This window comes from Stenella coeruleoalba (genome assembly GCF_951394435.1).
Source record: "Stenella coeruleoalba genome assembly, contig: scaffold_46, whole genome shotgun sequence".
Classification (NCBI taxonomy): domain Eukaryota; kingdom Metazoa; phylum Chordata; class Mammalia; order Artiodactyla; family Delphinidae; genus Stenella; species Stenella coeruleoalba.
The window spans coordinates 279,151-297,825 of NW_027645863.1; the positions used below are offsets into that span (position 1 = coordinate 279,151).

Below are 18,675 nucleotides of genomic sequence, written 5' to 3' on the forward strand. Positions count from 1 at the left end.
CACTCAGTAATGAAATCTATGTCATCAGACCCGTACCAGCATAATGAGTGGATTCAGGTACGATGATTCTAACTGAAATAAGTCACACAGAAAAAGAAACATCATAAGATATCAGTAATACACGGAATGTAAACTTGGCTACACAGGAACTGAATTACAAAACAGAACAGGGTCTCAAATTTAGAAAACCAACTTATGCTTGCTTAAGGGGAAAGGTGAGTTGGGGTGCTGCATGAAACCAGATATTGAAATGAGCACAGATAAAGTTCCTTTAGCCAAATATGGAATAGACAAGAGCTACTCCTTGCTCAACGAAATGGACTCAACACCGCATATTAAACGCCTAAGAATGTACCTGACTAGTAAGTATCTTAAAACCTATGGATTGTTATGTCTCCGAAAGAGAATCAAGCATGTGTACAGGGGCATAAACGCAGCAGTGATAGGATTGGAGAGGTTCGGTGAGCAAATGAAGACCCTTTGAAGTCATATTGCATGGTACCCATTCCACGGGTTTCAACTACCCAGGTTTAAGGTATTCTTCCTTCAGCTAAAACATGCATGTGGAACCTAGAGTATGATCAACCATGTGATCGGGAGACGTGTTCAAATATGTCTCAGTTTTCGTACCCTGGTACTCGGGTGCAACATTCCAGATGCTTTACTAACACTCTCCCCACTTGGAGAGTCAGTCCCTTTAACCTCCTGTTTGGCCCAGTTTGCAATTTCTGTGGAAGATGAACAGGAATAGCGAGAACAAATGAGAGACTAGCTGGAGGTGTCTGGACGGGCAAATTTAACTCTCATTTCCCACCAGGAAGAGGAATTAACCAAAGGCACAGCATGCCGTGCCGGAACCAGATTAGGGCCTGAAGCCATCCTGCGGTGTTGCGGCCAGGTCACAAGAAAGCGAGTTGAAGAAAGGAGCTCAGGGGCACTGTAATTCACAAACATGCAGAGTTATAAATGACAGCTATCGTCCAAAAATATACTGAAGTCAGGCTGCCAAGAGGACTTGAAAGCGGGGCAGAATTGCAGGGAACCGATTTCAGGAGGTAGACTGGAATTGCATTGAAAGCATAGGAAAAGAGGCAGAACGTCCACAATGATGCACTTGGCCAAAAAGGGCGTATGCGTTTTTTCCTGAATATATTCAGGAAAAAACGCATACGCCCTTTTTGGCCAACCAAGCAAGCTTGCAAAGGAAATCTGCACTACAATGAAGTCTCACTTCCCCCCGGTCAAAAGGGCCATCTGAAAAAAGTGTAAAATCCAGAAAGGCAGGACAGGCCATGGAGAACTGGGAGCCTTGTTATGCTGATGGGCGGGATGTAAATTGCCAACAGACACTCGGGAGAAGTGTATGGTGTTTCCTGAAACATCTAAAAAACAAAGCAACAGAGCCTAGGGCACTTCCACTTATGGTCCTATAGCTTAGGGAAATTAAAATCAAAAAGACAAAGCCACCCCAAAGTTTGGGACGCCTCTGTTTACAAGAACCTCGTTTACCGTACAAGTTCAATATCACAGAAAGTGAAAAATGGATAAAGAACTTGTGGTACTTATGTACAATGCAGTATCACTCAGCAATGAAATCTATGTCATCAGGCCCGTAGCACATAATGAGTGGATTCAGGTACGATGATTCTAACTGAAATAAGTCACACAGAAAAAGAAACATCATAAGATATCAGTAATACACGGAATGTAAACTTGGCTACACATGAACTGAATTACAGAACAGAACAGGGTCTCAAATTTAGAAAACCAACTTATGCTTGCTTAAGGGTAAAGGTGAGTTGGGGTGCTGCATGAAACCAGAGATTGAAATGAGCACAGATAAAGTTCCTTTAGCCAAATATGGAATAGACAAGAGCTACTCCTTGCTCAATGAAATGGACTCAACACTGCATATTAAACGCCTAAGAATGTACCTGACTAGTAAGTATCTTAAAACCTATGGATTGCTATGTCTCCGAAAGAGAATCAAGCATGTGTACAGGGGCATAAACGCAGCAGTGATAGGATTGGAGAGGTTCGGTGAGCAAATGAAGACCCTTTGAAGTCATATTGCATGGTACCCATTCCACGGGTTTCAACTACCCAGGTTTAAGGTATTCTTCCTTCAGCTAAAACATGCATGTGGAACCTAGAGTATGATCAACCATGTGATCGGGAGACGTGTTCAAATATGTCTCAGTTTTCGTACCCTGGTACTCGGGTGCAACATTCCAGACGCTTTACTAACACTCTCCCCACTTGGAGAGTCAGTCCCTTTAACCTCCTGTTTGGCCCAGTTTGCAATTTCTGCGGAAGATGAACAGGAATAGCGAGAACCAATGAGAGACTAGCTGGAGGTGTCTGGACGGGCAAATTTAACTCTCATTTCCCACCAGGAAGAGGAATTAACCAAAGGCACAGCGTGCCGTGCCGGAACCAGATTAGGGCCTGAAGCCATCCTGCGGTGTTGCGGCCAGGTCACAAGAAAGCAAGTTGAAGAAAGGAGCTCAGGGGCACTGTAATTCACAAACATGCAGAGTTATAAATGACAGCTATCGTCCAAAAATATACTGAAGTCAGGCTGCCAAGAGGACTTGAAAGCGGGGCAGAATTGCAGGAAACCGATTTCAGGAGGTAGACTGGAATTGCATTGAAAGCATAGGAAAAGAGGCAGAACGTCCACAATGATGCACTTGGCCAAAAAGGGCGTGTGCGTTTTTTCCTGAATATATTCAGGAAAAAACGCATACGCACTTTTTGGCCAACCAAGCAAGCTTGCAAAGGAAATCTGCACTACAATGAAGTCTCACTTCCCCCCGGTCAAAAGGGCCATCTGAAAAAAGTGTAAAATCCAGAAAGGCAGGACAGGCCATGGAGAACTGGGAGCCTTGTTATGCTGATGGGCGGGATGTAAATTGCCAACAGACACTCGGGAGAAGTGTATGGTGTTTCCTGAAACATCTAAAAAACAAAGCAACAGAGCCTAGAGCACTTCCACTTATGGTCCTATAGCTTAGGGAAATTAAAATCAAAAAGACAAAGCCACCCCAAAGTTTGGGACGCCTCTGTTTACAAGAACCTCGTTTACCGTACAAGTTCAATATCACAGAAAGTGAAAAATGGATAAAGAACTTGTGGTACTTACGTACAATGCAGTATCACTCAGCAATGAAATCTATGTCATCAGGCCCGTAGCAGCATAATGAGTGGATTCAGGTACGATGATTCTAACTGAAATAAGTCACACAGAAAAAGAAACATCATAAGATATCAGTAATACACGGAATGTAAACTTGGCTACACAGGAACTGAATTACAGAACAGAACAGGGTCTCAAATTTAGAAAACCAACTTATGCTTGCTTAAGGGTAAAGGTGAGTTGGGGTGCTGCATGAAACCAGAGATTGAAATGAGCACAGATAAAGTTCCTTTAGCCAAATATGGAATAGACAAGAGCTACTCCTTGCTCAACGAAATGGACTCAACACCGCATATTAAACGCCTAAGAATGTACCTGACTAGTAAGTATCTTAAAACCTATGGATTGCTATGTCTCCAAAAGAGAATCAAGCATGTGTACAGGGGCATAAACGCAGCAGTGATAGGATTGGAGAAGTTCGGTGAGCAAATGAAGACCCTTTGAAGTCATATTGCATGGTACCCATTCCACGGGTTTCAACTACCCAGGTTTAAGGTATTCTTCCTTCAGCTAAAACATGCATGTGGAACCTAGAGTATGATCAACCATGTGATCAGGAGACGTGTTCAAATATGTCTCAGTTTTCGTACCCTGGTACTCGGGTGCAACATTCCAGACGCTTTACTAACACTCTCCCGACTTGGAGAGTCAGTCCCTTTAAACTCCTCTTTGGCCCAGTTTGCAATTTCTGCGGAAGATGAACAGGAATAGCGAGAACCAATGAGAGACTAGCTGGAGGTGTCTGGACGGGCAAATTTAACTCTCATTTCCCACCAGGAAGAGGAATTAACCAAAGGCACAGCGTGCCGTGCCGGAACCAGATTAGGGCCTGAAGCCATCCTGTGGTGTTGCGGCCAGGTCACAAGAAAGCGAGTTGAAGAAAGGAGCTCAGGGGCACTGTAATTCACAAACATGCAGAGTTATAAATGACAGCTATCGTCCAAAAATATACTGAAGTCAGGCTGCCAAGAGGACTTGAAAGCGGGGCAGAATTGCAGGAAACCGATTTCAGGAGGTAGACTGGAATTGCATTGAAAGCATAGGAAAAGAGGCAGAACGTCCACAATGATGCACTTGGCCAAAAAGGGCGTATGCGTTTTTTCCTGAATATATTCAGGAAAAAACGCATACGCCCTTTTTGGCCAACCAAGCAAGCTTGCAAAGGAAATCTGCACTACAATGAAGTCTCACTTCCCCCCGGTCAAAAGGGCCATCTGAAAAAAGTGTAAAATCCAGAAAGGCAGGACAGGCCATGGAGAACTGGGAGCCTTGTTATGCTGATTGGCGGGATGTAAATTGCCAACAGACACTCAGGAGAAGTGTATGGTGTTTCCTGAAACATCTAAAAAACAAAGCAACAGAGCTTAGGGCACTTCCACTTATGGTCCTATAGCTTAGGGAAATTAAAATCAAAAAGACAAAGCCACCCCAAAGTTTGGGACGCCTCTGTTTACAAGAACCGCGTTTACCGTACAAGTTCAATATCACAGAAAGTGAAAAATGGATAAAGAACTTGTGGTACTTACGTACAATGCAGTATCACTCAGTAATGAAATCTATGTCATCAGACCCGTACCAGCATAATGAGTGGATTCAGGTACGATGATTCTAACTGAAATAAGTCACACAGAAAAAGAAACATCATAAGATATCAGTAATACACGGAATGTAAACTTGGCTACACAGGAACTGAATTACAAAACAGAACAGGGTCTCAAATTTAGAAAACCAACTTATGCTTGCTTAAGGGGAAAGGTGAGTTGGGGTGCTGCATGAAACCAGATATTGAAATGAGCACAGATAAAGTTCCATTAGCCAAATATGGAATAGACAAGAGCTACTCCTTGCTCAACGAAATGGACTCAACACCCCATATTAAACGCCTAAGAATGTACCTGACTAGTAAGTATCTTAAAACCTATGGATTGCTATGTCTCCGAAAGAGAATCAAGCACATGTACAGGGGCATAAACGCAGCAGTGATAGGATTGGAGAGGTTCGGTGAGCAAATGAAGACCCTTTGAAGTCATATTGCATGGTACCCATTCCACGGGTTTCAACTACTCAGGTTTAAGGTATTCTTCCTTCAGCTAAAACATGCATGTGGAACCTAGAGTATGATCAACCATGTGATCGGGAGACGTGTTCAAATATGTCTCAGTTTTCGTACCCTGGTACTCGGGTGCAACATTCCAGACGCTTTACTAACACTCTCCCGACTTGGAGATTCAGTCCCTTTAACCTCCTGTTTGGCCCAGTTTGCAATTTCTGCGGAAGATGAACAGGAATAGCGAGAACAAATGAGAGACTAGCTGGAGGTGTCTGGACGGGCAAATTTAACTCTCATTTCCCACCAGGAAGAGGAATTAACCAAAGGCACAGCGTGCCGTGCCGGAACCAGATTAGGGCCTGAAGCCATCCTGCGGTGTTGCGGCCAGGTCACAAGAAAGCGAGTTGAAGAAAGGAGCTCAGGGGCACTGTAATTCACAAACATGCAGAGTTATAAATGACAGCTATCGTCCAAAAATATACTGAAGTCAGGCTGCCAAGAGGACTTGAAAGCGGGGCAGAATTGCAGGAAACCGATTTCAGGAGGTAGACTGGAATTGCATTGAAAGCATAGGAAAAGAGGCAGAACGTCCACAATGATGCACTTGGCCAAAAAGGGCATATGCGTTTTTTCCTGAATATATTCAGGAAAAAACGCATACGCCCTTTTTGGCCAACCAAGCAAGCTTGCAAAGGAAATCTGCACTACAATGAAGTCTCACTTCCCCCCGGTCAAAAGGGCCATCTGAAAAAAGTGTAAAATCCAGAAAGGCAGGACAGGCCATGGAGAACTGGGAGCCTTGTTATGCTGATGGGCGGGATGTAAATTGCCAACAGACACTCGGGAGAAGTGTATGGTGTTTCCTGAAACATCTAAAAAACAAAGCAACAGAGCCTAGGGCACTTCCACTTATGGTCCTATAGCTTAGGGAAATTAAAATCAAAAAGACAAAGCCACCCCAAAGTTTGGGACGCCTCTGTTTACAAGAACCTCGTTTACCGTACAAGTTCAATATCACAGAAAGTGAAAAATGGATAAAGAACTTGTGGTACTTACGTACAATGCAGTATCACTCAGCAATGAAATCTATGTCATCAGGCCCGTAGCAGCATAATGAGTGGATTCAGGTACGATGATTCTAACTGAAATAAGTCACACAGAAAAAGAAACATCATAAGATATCAGTAATACACGGAATGTAAACTTGGCTACACAGGAACTGAATTACAGAACAGAACAGGGTCTCAAATTTAGAAAACCAACTTATGCTTGCTTAAGGGTAAAGGTGAGTTGGGGTGCTGCATGAAACCAGAGATTGAAATGAGCACAGATAAAGTTCCTTTAGCCAAATATGGAATAGACAAGAGCTACTCCTTGCTCAACGAAATGGACTCAACACCGCATATTAAACGCCTAAGAATGTACCTGACTAGTAAGTATCTTAAAACCTATGGATTGCTATGTCTCCAAAAGAGAATCAAGCATGTGTACAGGGGCATAAACGCAGCAGTGATAGGATTGGAGAAGTTCGGTGAGCAAATGAAGACCCTTTGAAGTCATATTGCATGGTACCCATTCCACGGGTTTCAACTACCCAGGTTTAAGGTATTCTTCCTTCAGCTAAAACATGCATGTGGAACCTAGAGTATGATCAACCATGTGATCAGGAGACGTGTTCAAATATGTCTCAGTTTTCGTACCCTGGTACTCGGGTGCAACATTCCAGACGCTTTACTAACACTCTCCCGACTTGGAGAGTCAGTCCCTTTAAACTCCTCTTTGGCCCAGTTTGCAATTTCTGCGGAAGATGAACAGGAATAGCGAGAACCAATGAGAGACTAGCTGGAGGTGTCTGGACGGGCAAATTTAACTCTCATTTCCCACCAGGAAGAGGAATTAACCAAAGGCACAGCGTGCCGTGCCGGAACCAGATTAGGGCCTGAAGCCATCCTGTGGTGTTGCGGCCAGGTCACAAGAAAGCGAGTTGAAGAAAGGAGCTCAGGGGCACTGTAATTCACAAACATGCAGAGTTATAAATGACAGCTACCGTCCAAAAATATACTGAAGTCAGGCTGCCAAGAGGACTTGAAAGCGGGGCAGAATTGCAGGAAACCGATTTCAGGAGGTAGACTGGAATTGCATTGAAAGCATAGGAAAAGAGGCAGAACGTCCACAATGATGCACTTGGCCAAAAAGGGCGTATGCGTTTTTTCCTGAATATATTCAGGAAAAAACGCATACGCCCTTTTTGGCCAACCAAGCAAGCTTGCAAAGGAAATCTGCACTACAATGAAGTCTCACTTCCCCCCGGTCAAAAGGGCCATCTGAAAAAAGTGTAAAATCCAGAAAGGCAGGACAGGCCATGGAGAACTGGGAGCCTTGTTATGCTGATTGGCGGGATGTAAATTGCCAACAGACACTCAGGAGAAGTGTATGGTGTTTCCTGAAACATCTAAAAAACAAAGCAACAGAGCTTAGGGCACTTCCACTTATGGTCCTATAGCTTAGGGAAATTAAAATCAAAAAGACAAAGCCACCCCAAAGTTTGGGACGCCTCTGTTTACAAGAACCGCGTTTACCGTACAAGTTCAATATCACAGAAAGTGAAAAATGGATAAAGAACTTGTGGTACTTACGTACAATGCAGTATCACTCAGTAATGAAATCTATGTCATCAGACCCGTACCAGCATAATGAGTGGATTCAGGTACGATGATTCTAACTGAAATAAGTCACACAGAAAAAGAAACATCATAAGATATCAGTAATACACGGAATGTAAACTTGGCTACACAGGAACTGAATTACAAAACAGAACAGGGTCTCAAATTTAGAAAACCAACTTATGCTTGCTTAAGGGGAAAGGTGAGTTGGGGTGCTGCATGAAACCAGATATTGAAATGAGCACAGATAAAGTTCCATTAGCCAAATATGGAATAGACAAGAGCTACTCCTTGCTCAACGAAATGGACTCAACACCCCATATTAAACGCCTAAGAATGTACCTGACTAGTAAGTATCTTAAAACATATGGATTGCTATGTCTCCGAAAGAGAATCAAGCATGTGTACAGGGGCATAAACGCAGCAGTGATAGGATTGGAGAGGTTCGGTGAGCAAATGAAGACCCTTTGAAGTCATATTGCATGGTACCCATTCCACGGGTTTCAACTACCCAGGTTTAAGGTATTCTTCCTTCAGCTAAAACATGCATGTGGAACCTAGAGTATGATCAACCATGTGATCAGGAGACGTGTTCAAATATGTCTCAGTTTTCGTACCCTGGTACTCGGCTGCAACATTCCAGACGCTTTACTAACACTCTCCCGACTTGGAGAGTCAGTCCCTTTAACCTCCTCTTTGGCCCAGTTTGCAATTTCTGCGGAAGATGAACAGGAATAGCGAGAACCAATGAGAGACTAGCTGGAGGTGTCTGGACGGGCAAATTTAACTCTCATTTCCCACCAGGAAGAGGAATTAACCAAAGGCTCAGCGTGCCGTGCCGGAACCAGATTAGGGCCTGAAGCCATCCTGCGGTGTTGCGGCCAGGTCACAAGAAAGCGAGTTGAAGAAAGGAGCTCAGGGGCACTGTAATTCACAAACCTGCAGAGTTATAAATGACAGCTATCGTCCAAAAATATACTGAAGTCAGGCTGTCAAGAGGACTTGAAAGCGGGGCAGAATTGCAGGAAACCGATTTCAGGAGGTAGACTGGAATTGCATTGAAAGCATAGGAAAAGAGGCAGAACGTCCACAATGATGCACTTGGCCAAAAAGGGCGTATGCGTTTTTTCCTGAATATATTCAGGAAAAAACGCATACGCCCTTTTTGGCCAACCAAGCAAGCTTGCAAAGGAAATCTGCACTACAATGAAGTCTCACTTCCCCCCGGTCAAAAGGGCCATCTGAAAAAAGTGTAAAATCCAGAAAGGCAGGACAGGCCATGGAGAACTGGGAGCCTTGTTATGCTGATGGGCGGGATGTAAATTGCCAACAGACACTCCGGAGAAGTGTATGGTGTTTCCTGAAACATCTAAAAAACAAAGCAACAGAGCCTAGGGCACTTCCACTTATGGTCCTATAGCTTAGGGAAATTAAAATCAAAAAGACAAAGCCACCCCAAAGTCTGGGACGCCTCTGTTTACAAGAACCTCGTTTACCGTACAAGTTCAATATCACAGAAAGTGAAAAATGGATAAAGAACTTGTGGTACTTACGTACAATGCAGTATCACTCAGCAATGAAATCTATGTCATCAGGCCCGTAGCAGCATAATGAGTGGATTCATGTACGATGATTCTAACTGAAATAAGTCACACAGAAAAAGAAACATCATAAGGTATCAGTAATACACGGAATGTAAACTTGGCTACACAGGAACTGAATTACAGAACAGAGCAGGGTCTCAAATTTAGAAAACCAACTTATGCTTGCTTAAGGGTAAAGGTGCGTTGGGGTGCTGCATGAAACCAGAGATTGAAATGAGCACAGATAATGTTCTTTAGCCAAATATGGAATAGACAAGAGCTACTCCTTGCTCAACGAAATGGACTCAACACTGCATATTAAACGCCTAAGAATGTACCTGACTAGTAAGTATCTTAAAACCTATGGATTGCTATGTCTCCGAAAGAGAATCAAGCACATGTACAGGGGCATAAACGCAGCAGTGATAGGATTGGAGAGGTTCGGTGAGCAAATGAAGACCCTTTGAAGTCATATTGCATGGTACCCATTCCACGGGTTTCAACTACTCAGGTTTAAGGTATTCTTCCTTCAGCTAAAACATGCATGTGGAACCTAGAGTATGATCAACCATGTGATCGGGAGACGTGTTCAAATATGTCTCAGTTTTCGTACCCTGGTACTCGGGTGCAACATTCCAGACGCTTTACTAACACTCTCCCGACTTGGAGATTCAGTCCCTTTAACCTCCTGTTTGGCCCAGTTTGCAATTTCTGCGGAAGATGAACAGGAATAGCGAGAACCAATGAGAGACTAGCTGGAGGTGTCTGGACGGGCAAATTTAACTCTCATTTCCCACCAGGAAGAGGAATTAACCAAAGGCTCAGCGTGCCGTGCCGGAACCAGATTAGGGCCTGAAGCCATCCTGCGGTGTTGCGGCCAGGTCACAAGAAAGCGAGTTGAAGAAAGGAGCTCAGGGGCACTGTAATTCACAAACATGCAGAGTTATAAATGACAGCTATTGTCCAAAAATATACTGAAGTCAGGCTGCCAAGAGGACTTGAAAGCGGGGCAGAATTGCAGGAAACCGATTTCAGGAGGTAGACTGGAATTGCATTGAAAGCATAGGAAAAGAGGCAGAACGTCCACAATGATGCACTTGGCCAAAAAGGGCGTATTCGTTTTTTCCTGAATATATTCAGGAAAAAACGCATACGCCCTTTTTGGCCAACCAAGCAAGCTTGCAAAGGAAATCTGCACTACAATGAAGTCTCACTTCCCCCCGGTCAAAAGGGCCATCTGAAAAATGTGTAAAATCCAGAAAGGCAGGACAGGCCCTGAGAACTGGGAGCCTTGTTATGCTGATGGGCGGGATGTAAATTGCCAACAGACACTCGGGAGAAGTGTATGGTGTTTCCTGAAACATCTAAAAAACAAAGGAACAGAGCCTAGGGCACTTCCACTTATGGTCCTATAGCTTAGGGAAATTAAAATCAAAAAGACAAAGCCACCCCAAAGTTTGGGACGCCTCTGTTTACAAGAACCTCGTTTACCGTACAAGTTCAATATCACAGAAAGTGAAAAATGGATAAAGAACTTGTGGTACTTACGTACAATGCAGTATCACTCAGCAATGAAATCTATGTCATCAGACCCGTAGCAGCATAATGAGTGGATTCAGGTACGATGATTCTAACTGAAATAAGTCACACAGAAAAAGAAACATCATAAGATATCAGTAATACACGGAATGTAAACTTGGCTACACAGGAACTGAATTACAGAACAGAACAGGGTCTCAAATTTAGAAAACCAACCTATGCTTGCTTAAGGGGAAAGGTGAGTTGGGGTGCTGCATGAAACCAGAGATTGAAATGAGCACAGATAAAGTTCCTTTAGCCAAATATGGAATAGACAAGAGCTACTCCTTGCTCAACGAAATGGACTCAACACCGCATATTAAACGCCTAAGAATGTACCTGACTAGTAAGTATCTTAAAACCTATGGATTGCTATGTCTCCGAAAGAGAATCAAGCATGTGTACAGGGGCATAAACGCAGCAGTGATAGGATTGGAGAGGTTCGGTGAGCAAATGAAGACCCTTTGAAGTCATATTGCATGGTACCCATTCCACGGGTTTCAACTACCCAGGTTTAAGGTATTCTTCCTTCAGCTAAAACATGCATGTGGAACCTAGAGTATGATCAACCATGTGATCGGGAGACGTGTTCAAATATGTCTCAGTTTTCCTCCCCTGGTACTCGGGTGCAACATTCCAGACGCTTTACTAACACTCTCCCGACTTGGAGAGTCAGTCCCTTTAACCTCCTGTTTGGCCCAGTTTGCAATTTCTGCGGAAGATGAACAGGAATAGCGAGAACCAATGAGAGACTAGCTGGAGGTGTCTGGACGGGCAAATTTAACTCTCATTTCCCACCAGGAAGAGGAATTAACCAAAGGCTCAGCGTGCCGTGCCGGAACCAGATTAGGGCCTGAAGCCATCCTGCGGTGTTGCGGCCAGGTCACAAGAAAGTGAGTTGAAGAAAGGAGCTCAGGGGCACTGTAATTCACAAACCTGCAGAGTTATAAATGACAGCTATCGTCCAAAAATATACTGAAGTCAGGATGCCAAGAGGACTTGAAAGCGGGTCAGAATTACAGGAAACCGATTTCAGGAGGTAGACTGGAATTGCATTGAAAGCATAGGAAAAGAGGCAGAACGTCCACAATGATGCACTTGGCCAAAAAGGGCGTATGCGTTTTTTCCTGAATATATTCAGGAAAAAACGCATACGCCCTTTTTGGCCAACCAAGCAAGCTTGCAAAGGAAATCTGCACTACAATGAAGTCTCACTTCCCCCCGGTCAAAAGGGCCATCTGAAAAAAGTGTAAAATCCAGAAAGGCAGGACAGGCCATGGAGAACTGGGAGCCTTGTTATGCTGATGGGCGGGATGTAAATTGCCAACAGACACTCGGGAGAAGTGTATGGTGTTTCCTGAAACATCTAAAAAACAAAGCAACAGAGCCTAGGGCACTTCCACTTATGGTCCTATAGCTTAGGGAAATTAAAATCAAAAAGACAAAGCCACCCCAAAGTTTGGGACACCTCTGTTTACAAGAACCTCGTTTACCGTACAAGTTCAATATCACAGAAAGTGAAAAATGGATAAAGAACTTGTGGTACTTACGTACAATGCAGTATCACTCAGCAATGAAATCTATGTCATCAGGCCCGTAGCAGCATAATGAGTGGATTCAGGTAAGATGATTCTAACTGAAATAAGTCACACAGAAAAAGAAACATCATAAGATATCAGTAATACACGGAATGTAAACTTGGCGACACAGGAACTGAATTACAGAACAGAACAGGGTCTCAAATTTAGAAAACCAACTTATGCTTGCTTAAGGGTAAAGGTGAGTTGGGGTGCTGCATGAAACCAGAGATTGAAATGAGCACAGATAAAGTTCCTTTAGCCAAATATGGAATAGACAAGAGCTACTCCTTGCTCAACAAAATGGACTCAACACCGCATATTAAACGCCTAAGAATGTACCTGACTAGTAAGTATCTTAAAACCTATGGATTGCTATGTCTCCGAAAGAGAATCAAGCATGTGTACAGGGGCATAAACGCAGCAGTGATAGGATTGGAGAGGTTCGGTGAGCAAATGAAGACCCTTTGAAGTCATATTGCATGGTACCCATTCCACGGGTTTCAACTACCCAGGTTTAAGGTATTCTTCCTTCAGCTAAAACATGCATGTGGAACCTAGAGTATGATCAACCATGTGATCGGGAGACGTGTTCAAATATGTCTCAGTTTTCGTACCCTGGTACTCGGGTGCAACATTCCAGATGCTTTACTAACACTCTCCCGACTTGGAGAGTCAGTCCCTTTAACCTCCTGTTTGGCCCAGTTTGCAATTTCTGCGGAAGATGAACAGGAATAGCGAGAACCAATGAGAGACTAGCTGGAGGTGTCTGGACGGGCAAATTTAACTCTCATTTCCCACCAGGAAGAGGAATTAACCAAAGGCTCAGCGTGCCATGCCGGAACCAGATTAGGGCCTGAAGCCATCCTGCGGTGTTGCGGCCAGGTCACAAGAAAGTGAGTTGAAGAAAGGAGCTCAGGGGCACTGTAATTCACAAACCTGCAGAGTTATAAATGACAGCTATCGTCCAAAAATATACTGAAGTCAGGCTGCCAAGAGGACTTGAAAGCGGGGCAGAATTACAGGAAACCGATTTCAGGAGGTAGACTGGAATTGCATTGAAAGCATAGGAAAAGAGGCAGAACGTCCACAATGATGCACTTGGCCAAAAAGGGCGTATGCGTTTTTTCCTGAATATATTCAGGAAAAAACGCATACGCCCTTTTTGGCCAACCAAGCAAGCTTGCAAAGGAAATCTGCACTACAATGAAGTCTCACTTCCCCCCGGTCAAAAGGGCCATCTGAAAAAAGTGTAAAATCCAGAAAGGCAGGACAGGCCATGGAGAACTGGGAGCCTTGTTATGCTGATGGGCGGGATGTAAATTGCCAACAGACACTCCGGAGAAGTGTATGGTGTTTCCTGAAACATCTAAAAAACAAAGCAACAGAGCCTAGGGCACTTCCACTTATGGTCCTATAGCTTAGGGAAATTAAAATCAAAAAGACAAAGCCACCCCAAAGTCTGGGACGCCTCTGTTTACAAGAACCTCGTTTACCGTACAAGTTCAATATCACAGAAAGTGAAAAATGGATAAAGAACTTGTGGTACTTACGTACAATGCAGTATCACTCAGCAATGAAATCTATGTCATCAGGCCCGTAGCAGCATAATGAGTGGATTCATGTACGATGATTCTAACTGAAATAAGTCACACAGAAAAAGAAACATCATAAGGTATCAGTAATACACGGAATGTAAACTTGGCTACACAGGAACTGAATTACAGAACAGAGCAGGGTCTCAAATTTAGAAAACCAACTTATGCTTGCTTAAGGGTAAAGGTGCGTTGGGGTGCTGCATGAAACCAGAGATTGAAATGAGCACAGATAATGTTCTTTAGCCAAATATGGAATAGACAAGAGCTACTCCTTGCTCAACGAAATGGACTCAACACTGCATATTAAACGCCTAAGAATGTACCTGACTAGTAAGTATCTTAAAACCTATGGATTGCTATGTCTCCGAAAGAGAATCAAGCACATGTACAGGGGCATAAACGCAGCAGTGATAGGATTGGAGAGGTTCGGTGAGCAAATGAAGACCCTTTGAAGTCATATTGCATGGTACCCATTCCACGGGTTTCAACTACTCAGGTTTAAGGTATTCTTCCTTCAGCTAAAACATGCATGTGGAACCTAGAGTATGATCAACCATGTGATCGGGAGACGTGTTCAAATATGTCTCAGTTTTCGTACCCTGGTACTCGGGTGCAACATTCCAGACGCTTTACTAACACTCTCCCGACTTGGAGATTCAGTCCCTTTAACCTCCTGTTTGGCCCAGTTTGCAATTTCTGCGGAAGATGAACAGGAATAGCGAGAACCAATGAGAGACTAGCTGGAGGTGTCTGGACGGGCAAATTTAACTCTCATTTCCCACCAGGAAGAGGAATTAACCAAAGGCTCAGCGTGCCGTGCCGGAACCAGATTAGGGCCTGAAGCCATCCTGCGGTGTTGCGGCCAGGTCACAAGAAAGCGAGTTGAAGAAAGGAGCTCAGGGGCACTGTAATTCACAAACATGCAGAGTTATAAATGACAGCTATTGTCCAAAAATATACTGAAGTCAGGCTGCCAAGAGGACTTGAAAGCGGGGCAGAATTGCAGGAAACCGATTTCAGGAGGTAGACTGGAATTGCATTGAAAGCATAGGAAAAGAGGCAGAACGTCCACAATGATGCACTTGGCCAAAAAGGGCGTATTCGTTTTTTCCTGAATATATTCAGGAAAAAACGCATACGCCCTTTTTGGCCAACCAAGCAAGCTTGCAAAGGAAATCTGCACTACAATGAAGTCTCACTTCCCCCTGCTCAAAAGGGCCATCTGAAAAAAGTGTAAAATCCAGAAAGGCAGGACAGGCCATGGAGAACTGGGAGCCTTGTTATGCTGATGGGCGGGATGTAAATTGCCAACAGACACTCGGGAGAAGTGTATGGTGTTTCCTGAAACATCTAGAAAACAAAGCATCAGAGCCTAGGGCACTTCCACTTATGGTCCTATAGCTTAGGGAAATTAAAATCAAAAAGACAAAGCCACCCCAAAGTTTGGGACGCCTCTGTTTACAAGAACCTCGTTTACCGTACAAGTTCAATATCACAGAAAGTGAAAAATGGATAAAGAACTTGTGGTACTTACGTACAATGCAGTATCACTCAGCAATGAAATCTATGTCATCAGGCCCGTAGCAGCATAATGAGTGGATTCAGGTACGATGATTCTAACTGAAATAAGTCACACAGAAAAAGAAACATCATAAGGTATCACTAATACACGGAATGTAAACTTGGCTACACAGGAACTGAATTACAGAACAGAACAGGGTCTCAAATTTAGAAAACCAACTTATGCTTGCTTAAGGGTAAAGGTGAGTTGGGGTGCTGCATGAAACCAGAGATTGAAATGAGCACAGATAAAGTTCCTTTAGCCAAATATGGAATAGACAAGAGCTACTCCTTGCTCAACGAAATGGACTCAACACCGCATATTAAACGCCTAAGAATGTACCTGACTAGTAAGTATCTTAAAACCTATGGATTGCTATGTCTCCGAAAGAGAATCAAGCATGTGTACAGGGGCATAAACGCAGCAGTGATAGGATTGGAGAGGTTCGGTGAGCAAATGAAGACCCTTTGAAGTCATATTGCATGGTACCCATTCCACGGGTTTCAACTACCCAGGTTTAAGGTATTCTTCCTTCAGCTAAAACATGCATGTGGAACCTAGAGTATGATCAACCATGTGATCGGGAGACGTGTTCAAATATGTCTCAGTTTCCGTACCCTGGTACTCGGGTGCAACATTCCAGACGCTTTACTAACACTCTCCCGACTTGGAGAGTCAGTCCCTTTAACCTCCTGTTTGGCCCAATTTGCAATTTCTGCGGAAGATGAACAGGAATAGCGAGAACCAATGAGAGACTAGCTGGAGGTGTCTGGACGGGCAAATTTAACTCTCATTTCCCACCAGGAAGAGGAATTAACCAAAGGCACAGCGTACCATGCCGGAACCAGATTAGGGCCTGAAGCCATCCTGCGGTGTTGCGGCCAGGTCACAAGAAGGCGAGTTGACGAAAGGAGCTCAGGGGCACTGTAATTCACAAACATGCAGAGTTATAAATGACAGCTATCGTCCAAAAATATACTGAAGTCAGGCTGTCAAGAGGACTTGAAAGCGGGGCAGAATTGCAGGAAACCGATTTCAGGAGGTAGACTGGAATTGCATTGAAAGCATAGGAAAAGAGGCAGAACGTCCACAATGATGCACTTGGCCAAAAAGGGCGTATGCGTTTTTTCCTGAATATATTCAGGAAAAAACGCATACGCCCTTTTTGGCCAACCAAGCAAGCTTGCAAAGGAAATCTGCACTACAATGAAGTCTCACTTCCCCCCGGTCAAAAGGGCCATCTGAAAAATGTGTAAAATCCAGAAAGGCAGGACAGGCCCTGAGAACTGGGAGCCTTGTTATGCTGATGGGCGGGATGTAAATTGCCAACAGACACTCGGGAGAAGTGTATGGTGTTTCCTGAAACATCTAAAAAACAAAGGAACAGAGCCTAGGGCACTTCCACTTATGGTCCTATAGCTTAGGGAAATTAAAATCAAAAAGACAAAGCCACCCCAAAGTTTGGGACGCCTCTGTTTACAAGAACCTCGTTTACCGTACAAGTTCAATATCACAGAAAGTGAAAAATGGATAAAGAACTTGTGGTACTTACGTACAATGCAGTATCACTCAGCAATGAAATCTATGTCATCAGACCCGTAGCAGCATAATGAGTGGATTCAGGTACGATGATTCTAACTGAAATAAGTCACACAGAAAAAGAAACATCATAAGATATCAGTAATACACGGAATGTAAACTTGGCTACACAGGAACTGAATTACAGAACAGAACAGGGTCTCAAATTTAGAAAACCAACCTATGCTTGCTTAAGGGGAAAGGTGAGTTGGGGTGCTGCATGAAACCAGAGATTGAAATGAGCACAGATAAAGTTCCTTTAGCCAAATATGGAATAGACAAGAGCTACTCCTTGCTCAACGAAATGGACTCAACACCGCATATTAAACGCCTAAGAATGTACCTGACTAGTAAGTATCTTAAAACCTATGGATTGCTATGTCTCCGAAAGAGAATCAAGCATGTGTACAGGGGCATAAACGCAGCAGTGATAGGATTGGAGAGGTTCGGTGAGCAAATGAAGACCCTTTGAAGTCATATTGCATGGTACCCATTCCACGGGTTTCAACTACCCAGGTTTAAGGTATTCTTCCTTCAGCTAAAACATGCATGTGGAACCTAGAGTATGATCAACCATGTGATCGGGAGACGTGTTCAAATATGTCTCAGTTTTCCTCCCCTGGTACTCGGGTGCAACATTCCAGACGCTTTACTAACACTCTCCCGACTTGGAGAGTCAGTCCCTTTAACCTCCTGTTTGGCCCAGTTTGCAATTTCTGCGGAAGATGAACAGGAATAGCGAGAACCAATGAGAGACTAGCTGGAGGTGTCTGGACGGGCAAATTTAACTCTCATTTCCCACCAGGAAGAGGAATTAACCAAAGGCTCAGCGTGCCGTGCCGGAACCAGATTAGGGCCTGAAGCCATCCTGCGGTGTTGCGGCCAGGTCACAAGAAAGTGAGTTGAAGAAAGGAGCTCAGGGGCACTGTAATTCACAAACCTGCAGAGTTATAAATGACAGCTATCGTCCAAAAATATACTGAAGTCAGGATGCCAAGAGGACTTGAAAGCGGGTCAGAATTACAGGAAACCGATTTCAGGAGGTAGACTGGAATTGCATTGAAAGCATAGGAAAAGAGGCAGAACGTCCACAATGATGCACTTGGCCAAAAAGGGCGTATGCGTTTTTTCCTGAATATATTCAGGAAAAAACGCATACGCCCTTTTTGGCCAACCAAGCAAGCTTGCAAAGGAAATCTGCACTACAATGAAGTCTCACTTCCCCCCGGTCAAAAGGGCCATCTGAAAAAAGTGTAAAATCCAGAAAGGCAGGACAGGCCATGGAGAA

General features: G+C 43.9%; 2 long non-coding RNA genes across 3 annotated transcripts in view; both read right to left on the bottom strand.

Moving 5' to 3' along the window:
- The window catches only part of LOC307181506, a 1,293,685-nt gene that overhangs the window by 203,607 nt on the left and 1,071,403 nt on the right, over window positions 1-18,675 (bottom strand). The window lies entirely within an intron of this gene.
- LOC307181507 overlaps window positions 12,635-18,675 on the bottom strand; it is a 58,746-nt gene continuing 52,705 nt past the window's right edge. The window contains exon 4 of one of the 2 annotated variants that reach the window (XR_013826934.1): window positions 12,635-12,705. This is a non-coding gene — a long non-coding RNA (uncharacterized lncRNA). Of the gene's footprint in view, window positions 12,710-18,675 lie in introns of both variants that reach the window. The other variant, XR_013826935.1, reaches the window with a different exon arrangement.